This window comes from Gorilla gorilla, chromosome 7, assembly GCF_029281585.2.
Source record: "Gorilla gorilla gorilla isolate KB3781 chromosome 7, NHGRI_mGorGor1-v2.1_pri, whole genome shotgun sequence".
NCBI lineage: Eukaryota > Metazoa > Chordata > Mammalia > Primates > Hominidae > Gorilla > Gorilla gorilla.
The window spans coordinates 33,506,364-33,516,244 of NC_073231.2; the positions used below are offsets into that span (position 1 = coordinate 33,506,364).

Consider the following 9,881-nt stretch of genomic DNA (forward strand, 5'->3'; position numbering starts at 1 on the left):
TTACAGGAGCACACCACCATGCTGGGCTAATTTTTTGTATTTTTAGTAGAGATGGGGTTTCACCATGTCGGCCAGGCTGGTCTCAAACTTCTGACCTCATATGATCTGCCCACCTTGGCCTCCCAAAGTGCTAAGATTATAGGTGGGAGCCGCTGCACCCGACCGGATTCCCTCATTCTTGATGCATCTTTTAGTTGATTTTAATGTCTTGAGTTCCCCTGAACAGACTGTGAACTCGGTGGCTCTCAGCTGACAACTGCAGAAGGGATGTAGTGAGCTGATGTGAGAGGTAGCACCTGCTTCTACAATGGGACTTGTGGCTGTGTCCTGCGAGTCTGTTACACTGGCATGACTCAAGGCAAGGAGGGACAAGATGATGAGTCTCAAGTCTACTGCAGGGACATTCATTAAGAGCATGGCCTTCCCAGACAAGTGGTGCAAGCCTTGTATTAGGGAACTGTATACATGTTGAATCCTTGTCACCTGTAACTCTTGCCTACTCCGTAGTCCAACATGGTTCCTTTGATTCTGAAATCTCATTCTTGCTCTGACTATAGAAGTAATTGTGCTTTTCTATTTGGGTTTCTTGTGCCACGTGTGATAAAATAGGGGAAAGCAAAAAAGGAGGCAGGAATAGATAAGTAGCAGAAACCATGATATCAAAATGGGAAGATGGTGGGTTTTGCACAGTCTACTGGAATACCCCATGCATTATCCTCAGGTTCCTAAGACACCAAAGAGAAGGTAAATTGCGGCCAGGTACAGTGGCTCATGTCTGTAATCTCAGCACTTTGGGAGGATGAGGTGGGAGGATCACTTGAGTCCAGGAGTTTGAGACCAGCCTGGGCAACATAGCGAGACCCTGTCCCTATTAAAAAAAGAAAAGAAAAGGAAAGGTAAATTGTGTTGGATCAACCCAAAAGACTGCCCCCCCACTTTCCCTAGATTAACTTATTCCAAATTTCTCTCTTCCTTGTTTTTCAGTGTTCAGTTCATCACCTAGTCCTTTATCAGAAGAGTAAGCAGAGGCTGGTGACCTGTAAGGCCCCAGTGGCTGAGGTTGGGGGCTGGTGGAGGCGAGGCAGTTTAGAACTGCAAAATGAAAGCTCCAGTTTGCAAAAGCTGAGAAACTAGAACCTATCAAGCTGGCACTCAGGGGATGCAGCACCAAGGACCAAAGAAAAATAATCACCGCCATTCTGGGACCGTCAAGGAGCCCAGACAACATGAAATTCCAGCCCCAGCCAAGGGGTGACTAGGTCACCGAAAGTCTGAAACTGGTTCTCCATGCAGGATGTTATCAGTAACCATAAACCGGATCAAGAATCCAGGAAGTTATGAGGGTGGGTCAAGGTGTGTTTGTGGCCTGATTTGAAGACAAGGCTTGTTTGCCTTAGAAGGTACGTCTGTATAATTGCTCCAGGGCAGGAACTGGGGTGAGTTCGGCCTATCCCAGGCAAATGGGGCCCAGGAGGAAGAACCTGAGAACTGTGTGGCTGCAGATGAGCCGACAGACGAAGGCTCAGGTGTGAAGAAGCAGAGGTGACAACAGTGCCACTCAACGCTGGCTGCACATTTGACTCACCTGGGAGCTTTAAAAAAAAAAAAAAAAAAAAAATCCCAGTGCTCAGCCACACCCCAGACCAATTAGATTGGAATTTCTGGGGGTTGGGCCCAGGCGCTGGTGTGTTTTTAAAGGCCCGAGGTGATTTTAATGTGCAGCCGGGACTGGGAGCCACTGGATTATGGGTAGGTTTTCAGAGCTGCTAAGAAGTTCATTCTGATGGATTCATTTTCTTGTGACTGGCTAGTAATTACAAAATAAGCTTTACAAAAATAGTGTTGAAAGAAACATTTAAACAATCCTAAATGTGCTTTTTAAACAGAGATAAAATAAATCCTCTTAGACTTCACCACTATGCAATTCATCCATGTAACCAAAAACCACTTGTACCCCCAAAACTATTAATAATTACAACTATATATATATTTTTTCAAAGGTCTATATGCCAAGGCAAATCTAAAAAATGAAATAAGAAAATAAATTATCAATAAAGCTCCTTCTAGCTTTAAAAGGAAAAAAAAGTTCTACTTAAGCTAAGGAGTTGGGGTTTTATCCACATGGAGCAGGACCCTGGAAGATTTTTTAATTAATTCATTCATTCATCATGAGACAGGGTCTCACTATGTTGCCCAGGCTGTTCTTGAACTCCTGAGCTCAAGGAATCCTTCTGCCTCAGCCTCCAGGTAGCTGGGGCCACAAGTGCGTACCACCATGCCCAGCTTCTAGGAGATTTAGATCAGAAGAGTGATGGAAAAAAAGTGAAAATGTAGGAAGAGTGATCAGACATTGAAGTATAAAGCAGTCAATTTTGTTCTAAGGCAAACATTTATTAATAATAGTGGCTTAGCTGGGCATGGTGGTGCATGCCTGTGGTCCCAGCTACTTGGGAGGCTGAGGCAGGAGGATTGCTTGAGCCCAGGAGATAGAGGCTGTAGTAGTAAGCCATGTCCAGTCACTGCCCTCCAGCCTGGGTGGCAGAGCGAGACCCTGTCTCAAAAAAAAAAAAAAAAAAAAAAAGTGCTGAAACAGTGGCCCACGCCTGAAATCCCAGCACTTTGGGAGGCCGAGGCAGGAGGATCACTTCAGGTCAGGATTTCAAGACCAGCCTGGCCAACATAGCGAAACCTTGTCTCTACTAAAAATACAGAAATTAGCCAGGTGTGGTGGTGGGCGCCTGTAATCCCAGCTACTCAGGAGGCTGAGGCAGGAGAATCACTTGAACCTGGGAGGTGGAGGTTGCAGTGAGCTGAGATCATGCCACTACATTCCAGCCTGGGTCACAGAGCCAGACTCCGTCTCAAAAACAAACAAACAAACAAAATAGTGACTAGCATTTATTGAAGAAAGCCCTGTGACAGTAACAGTCTTATTCAACTCTGCCTTTTTTTTTTTTGAGACAGGGTCTCACTCTGTCACCTAGGCTGGAGTGCAGTGGTGTGATCATAGGTTACTCCAACCTTTGCCTCCCAGGATCAAGCGATCCTCCCACCTCAGCCTCCCAAGTAGCTGGGACGTGGGCCACTAGGCCTCGTTCATTTTTTAAACAATTTTTTGGAGAGATGAAGTTTCACCATGTTGCCCAGGCTGGTCTCAAACTCCTAAGCTCAAGCAATCTGCCCACCTTGGCCTCCCAAAGTGCTGGGATTACAAACGTGAGCCACCACACCCGGCTGCCAGCAGTTCTATGAGACAGACAGTTAGATGATCTTGCTTTAGAGATGGAGAATCTAAGAGTGAGGGAAGCTGAGTGACTTGCTCAGGGTCACAGGTGGATAAAGAGCAAGGCAGGATTTGAACCAGCTGTCCTAACTGCAAAACCCACATTCATAACCACCTTGCTGACTGCCTCTTACTGATTGTGTGATTATGCCACTTTGTTACATGTGGGGGCACAAAGATGAATGGTCAGAGCACCTGCCTTCAAGACAGGGACAGATATCTCAAGAAAAAAAACACAATCCTGGGCTGGGTGTGGGGGCTCATGCCTGTAATCCCAGCACTTTGGGAGGCTGAGGTGGGAGGATTGCATGAGCCCAGCAGTTCAAGACCAGCCAGGGCCAAATAGAACTGGTCTCTACAAAAAATAAAAAAATTAGCCGGGCATGATGGCGTGCACCTGTAGTCCCGGCTACTTAGGAGGCTGAGATGGGAGGACTGCTTGAGCCCCAGAGTCAAGGCTGGGGTGGGCTATGATCGTGCCACTGCACTGCAGCCTGGGTGACAGAATGAGACCCTGTCTCCCCTGCACCCCCAAGAAAGCCAAACAACCCCCCAAACCCACAATCCTGGGTGAGAAGTGGCTTCATGGTGTTCTGGGAACATAGGGAGATGTGATTCTGCATAGTAGAATGATGCTGGAAGGAGGCAACAGTAGAGATGTCCTTGGACTAAAAGGAGAAGAAGGATGGAAATGGGAAACCCATCTGGAAATTCATGGTAAGAATCAGCTCAGGAGCCTGGGTTGTGGCTCTGGGAATGGAAAGGAAGGGTCAACAGGAGGAGTAAGGTGGGAAGCAAAATGTCAGGAGGCACCCACTCTCAGGGGACACCCCTGCCCCTGGGCACTTCACTAGTCTCACCTAGTCCTGTCACCAAGGGTCGTGGACAGGGCAGTGCTAGGGAAGACACTCAAGGCTTTAGCCACCTTTCCTTCCTTTCAAAGGTCCTTGGAGACTTCAAGTTAGGTTACCTGGAGGATAACCCTGGCCTACAGAGGAAGGCAAAGTAGGCGTAGGTTATCCTCAGATGGACATTTGTTTTTAGGCCATTTAGGCCATTTAGGTTGGAGATAGTGGTGGGATACGAAAGTGGAAACATGCCACCTGCATTTAGAACACAGGTGGGCCTCAGGACTCTAATTGGGACTGGGATGTTGACTTGGGTACCATAAGAATGAATGCTTTCAAACAATACAATACTCAGAGGTGAGAGCAGAAGACTGAGGGTCTTTGGATGGAGGCCAAGGCTTGCCCAAAGAAGAACAGCTTCATACACGGTGCTCTTGAAAGAGGCCAGTCACAGTGTGTCATGCCTGTAATCCCAGCTCTCTGGGAGGCCAAGGTGGGAGGATTGCTTGAGGCCGGGAGGTCAAGGCTATACTGAGCTATGATTGCACCACTGTAGGCCAGCCCGGGCAATGGAGTGAGACCCTGACTCAAAAAAAAAAAAAAAAAAGTGAGTGCTGAGAAAGGGAACACAAATTGTGCAACATCCTTTTATGCTGTTACCTGAGCATTTCTCATAATCACAATTTACATTTTTTTTTTCTTTTTCAGAAACAGGGTCTCACTATCCAGGTTGGTCTTGAACTCTTGGCCTCAAATGATCCTCCTGTCTTGGCCTCCCAAAGTGCTGGGATTACAGGTGTAAGCCACTGTCTCCACCCACAGTTTATAATTGTAATCAATCTTTTAGTTGCTCCCCCTGATCAAACCAAGCCCAGGATGTGGAAGTGGCTTCAAGACTGCAGGTTATCTGATTTCTCTTCTCTTCTCTTCTCTTCTCTTCTCTTCTCTTCTCTTCTCTTCTCTTCTCTTCTCTTCTCTTCTCTTCTTCTCTTCTCTTCTCTCTTCTCTCTCCCTTTCTTTCTTTTTTGACAAGAGTCTTGCACTGTCACCAGGGCTGGAGTGTGGTGGCACAATCTCAGCTCACTGCAACCTCTGCCTCCCAGGTCCAAGCCATTCTCCTGCCTCAGCCTCCCAAGTAGCTGGGATTACAGGTGCCCGCCACCACGCCCAGCTAATTTTTTGTTTTTTAATAGAGATGGGGTTTCGCTATGTTGACCAGGCTGGTCTCAAACTCCTGACCTTGTGATCCGCCTGCCTCAGTCTCCCAAAGTGCTGGGATTATAGGCATGAGCCACCAAGCCCAGCCAAGTTACCTGATTTTCTAAGCTGCGTCTGGAGTACATGGAGGTGGAAAACAAGACTTTCCCATGTACCAGCTATGAGCCAAGTACTATTCTAGGCACTTTCACTTGCGTGACTTCATTGAATGACAAACATTTGTATTTTAAAAATCTTTGGTCCTATTTATAAGTTAAAACTCTTTGAGAAGAAACCAATCCTTGGGAAGGCTATGGTTAATTTCAGCCTTATGGTAGCTGAAAGAAAAAACAAGGTTTCAGGGTTCCAGCTTAGGGTTTCAAGGAACGAAGCTCTGTATGGCAAGTCTTCTCAGCCTTTGAGAAGACTTATTGTACAGTTGTGTGGGACAGAATAGCACCATCTAGTACTTGACGTGTATCTGTGGAGAAACACACTTAGACGACTTAGAGCTATGATTATGTCATGTCAACACCAACGGCACGAAAATTCCCCCAGTCCCCGGAGGATCAGCTGAACAACAGCTGAGGTGATCAAATCTCTGATGGCCTCCACAGATGGACTCCTTCCAATATGGTGCCAGGATCATCCAAGAGGACAGCTGCCTTCCCACTGGATCCTGAGCAGGACTTGCGGGTTGGCTCACTGCTGAGGGCTGGCCCGAGGGATGTCAGAAGTCCAAGGACAGGAAAGCAACGGTCACATGAGCTTTTTCCACCTTCCTTCTGTGAAGGGAGCCTGTGACTGAATAGAAGCCATGCTTAAAGTATCATTGTTTTAAAAGCTAATGTTGCTGTGTGGCTCTGAAACACGACTTGCCAACGAGCCCTCTCACAGGTGTTCATCTTGCTTATTCAGAAATGAATATTTCACAGCTTTCTGCCCTGGAAATTGGCTTCCACCCAACTGATTGAGTCACACACTTGTGGATAAGCTCTCTTGGGTAATTCTTCTTTAAAACTTTTTTTCTTATGGTAAAATGTACACAACATAAAATTGACCTTTTTAGCCTTTCATTTTTGAGACCAGGTCTCACTCTGTTGCCCAGGCTGGAGTGCAGTTATGCGGTCACGGCTCACCTCACTGCAGCCTCAACCTCCCAGGCTCAAGTAATCCTCCCACCCCAGCCTCCCGAATATCTGGACCACAGACATGCACCACCATATGTGGCTAATTTTTTTATTTTTATTTTTTGTGGAGACAAGGTCTTGCTATGTTGCCGAGGCTGGTCTTGAACTCCTGGCTCAAGTTATCCTCCCGCCTCAGACTCCCAAAGTGCTGGGATTACAGGCATAAGCCACCACATCCAGCCCATTTTAACCATTTTTAAGTGTATAGTTCAGTGATATGAAGTATAAAATATTTTTTAAGGTGCTTTATACCCTGGACTGAAAGATTTGACTACCCTTTGTCGTGCCTAGTTTCTAAACTGTTGTTCTTGAAAGCTCCAAGTCATTCTAGAACCCAAGAGTCCTGCCATCAGAAGGGACTTTTAAAGGGTTTTTTTTTTTTTTTTTGTATCTATCTTATCCTGGAAAGGAAGGTCCATGCTTTTTTTTGAATTATATAAATTTTTGATTCTCTTCATCTACTTATAATCTCTCCTATGAAAACAGATTTATTTTTGATTAAAAATGTCTACAAATTACAATGCAAAGAATAAATTCCAATGTAAACTATGGGCTTAAGTTAATAATGACGTGTTAATATTGCTTCAATATTATTCAATGGGTTAATATTGTAACAAATGTACCACACCAAGGAAGATGTTAGTAACAGGAAACTTTGTGTTGGGAGAGGGGGTTAATATGGGAGCTCTCTGCATTTTCTGCTCAATTTTTCTATAAACCTAAGATAGCTCTACATAATAAAGTCTATTAATTAGAAAAAAAAAACACTGAGGTTAATGAATTTCCCAGATAAGTCTTTCCTAGTCCTCTTTGAAACATCCTGCCCTCCTTCTTTTTTCTTTTCTTTTCTTTCTTTTTTTTTTTTTTTGAGACGGAGTCCTGTGCTGTTGCCCAGGCTGGAGTGCAGTGGCTCAATCTCGGCTCACTGCAACCTCTGCCTCCGAGTTCAAGTGGTTCTCCTGCTTCAGCCTCCTGAGTAGCTGGGATTACAGGCCCGTGCCACCATGCCTGGCTAATATTTGTATTTTTAGTAGAGGCGGGGTTTCACCATGTTGGCCAGACTGGTCTCAAACTCCTGACCTCGTGATCTGCCTGCCACAGCCTCCCAAAGTGCTGGGATTACAGGTGTGAGCCACTGCGCTCGGCCTTTTTTTTTTTTTTTTTTTTTTTTTTTTTTTAAAGAGGCAAAGTCTTGCTGTCACCCAGGCTGGAGTGCAATGGTTCAATCACAGCTTACTGCAGCCTCAACCTCCCGGGGCCAAGTGATCCTCCCACGTTAGCTTCCTGGAGTAGCTGGGACTACAGGTACGTGCCACCATGCTTGCCTGATTTTTTTCTTTTCTTTCCTTTTCTTTTATTGATTGATTGAGACAGAGTTTCGCTCTTGTTGCCCAGGCTGGAGTGCAGTGGCATGATCTCTGCTTACCGCAACCTCCACCTTCCAGGTTCAAGCCAGTCTCCTGCCTCAGCCTCCCAGGTAGCTGGGATTACAGGTGCACACCACCATACCCGGATAATTTTGTATTTTTAGTAGAGGTGGGGTTTCACTATGTTGGCCAGGCTAGTCTTGAACTCCTGACCTTAGGTGATCCACCCTCCTTGGCCTCCCAAAGTACTGGGATTACAAGGGTGAGCCGCCACGCCCAGCCCCTCACTTTGTTTTTAAAGAGACAGCTGCCGTCCTTAACAGTTTCTAGCTGAGTCCTACCTGGAACATTTTTCTTCAGCCTTCTTATCTTACTTAAAGGGAGAAAATATTAATAATACTATATTCCTGTCTGGGTGCGGTGGCTCATGCCTGTAATCCCAGCACTTTGGGAGGCTGAGGCAGGGGGATCACTTGAGGTCAGGAGTTCAAGACCAGCCTGGCCAACATGGTGAAACTCCATCTCTACTAAAAATACAAAAAAAAATTAGCTGCGTGTGGTGGTGGGTGCCTGTAGGTCCAGCTACTCAGGAGGCTGAGACAGGAGAATACCTTAGACCTGGAAGGCGGAGGTTGTGGTGAGCCGAGATAGTGCCACTGCACTCCAGCCTGGGCAAGACAGCAATACTCCATCTCAAAATAAAAAAATAAAAATAAAAATAAAAAAATACTATATTTCTTAACAAAAACCTGCTTGGAGTGTGAACTTTCCCTTTCTAAACTGATAGTCTTTTTCTGTCCTGTTTTCTTCTTCTTTAGCTCATTATCTATCTCGTCTTTGGATTTGAAGTCTCAGCAAATCACGCTGTGGGATCTGTCACTATGCTCTCTACACCACGGACGTGACTGCAACGGTATTTATGACTCCTCCTGTCTTTGAAAGGTGGGGGGAATAGTGGTTTCCTCTTTGTGCACTCTCCTAATCTCTTCCTTACCATGCTCTTAATTTCCTAATTCCCCCAAATCTTTACAACTGGATTTAAGAAACTCCTGAATCCATTTCTCACTATCTCCTTTTGGAAAGCAAGCTATTTCCAGCAATCTTCCAAACTAAAGGGAGGGCCTGGATTCGAAGGGAATGTACCTCATCAGGGCCCATGCAGTTGAGGGCCAGGTGGAGGTCAGCCTGCGGCTGGCGGGGGCAGGAATAGCAGACATGCACAGGTCACCCTGAAGAGGATGCAGAGACTCCAGGGTCATTTGGTCCAACACCAGATAAGCCGGGGTCAGCAAGGTTTCAGACAGATGAGGCCGATCACAATAGCATGGAGAACGTCCAGGCAAATGGCTCAGATCTTCTGCCAAGCCCTGCAGCGTCTGAAAGATACATCCCGGTTGCCCTGGAAGGTGAGGAGAGGTTACCATCGGCAGACCACAGACCAGCAGGACCCAGAGAAAAGGCCAAAGCAATTCTATATCTTCCCCATCACTTCAACTTTCAGGTTTACACATGCAGCTGCAGCAGGTGTCCTGAAGTTTTTCTGTCTGGGTTTTCCCCTCTTCAGTCTCTGCCTGGGTCCTCCTGTCCCTGCGAACCTTCTTCCTCCTGTCCGTCCCCACAGGGCCCAGCACCCTCTTGGCATTGAGCAGAGCTGCTGATCTGGGATCAAAGTCGAACATGTAGCCTGTAATCCCAGCACTTTTGGAGGCCAAGACGGGCTGATCACTTGAGGTCAGGAGTTTGAGACCAGCCTGGACAACATGGCAAACCCCGTCTCTACTAAAAATACAGAAATTAGCCAAGCATGTAGCCCCAGCTACTTGGGAGGCTAAGGCAGGAGAATCGCTTGAACTTGGGAGGTAAAGGTAGCAGTAAGCCAAGATCACACCACTGTGCTCCAGCCTGGGCAACAGAGTGAGACTCCCTCTCAAAAAAAAAAAAAAAAAAAAAAATTTAACATCCACCAGAGAAGCAAACCATCGCCTTGCTGATATTT

The 9,881-nt window shown here is 46.3% G+C and overlaps 1 protein-coding gene across 1 annotated transcript in view; it reads right to left on the bottom strand.

Annotated features, from left to right (window-relative positions):
• Positions 1-9,312, bottom strand: part of KIF13B (kinesin family member 13B) — a 225,690-nt gene extending 216,378 nt beyond the window's left edge. Inside the window, exon 1 of the mRNA XM_055348316.2 lies at positions 9,029-9,312. The gene's annotated coding sequence lies outside the window, so the exon portion shown is untranslated. The remainder of the gene's footprint in view (positions 1-9,028) is intronic.
• Between the last annotated feature and the right edge of the window lie 569 nt (positions 9,313-9,881).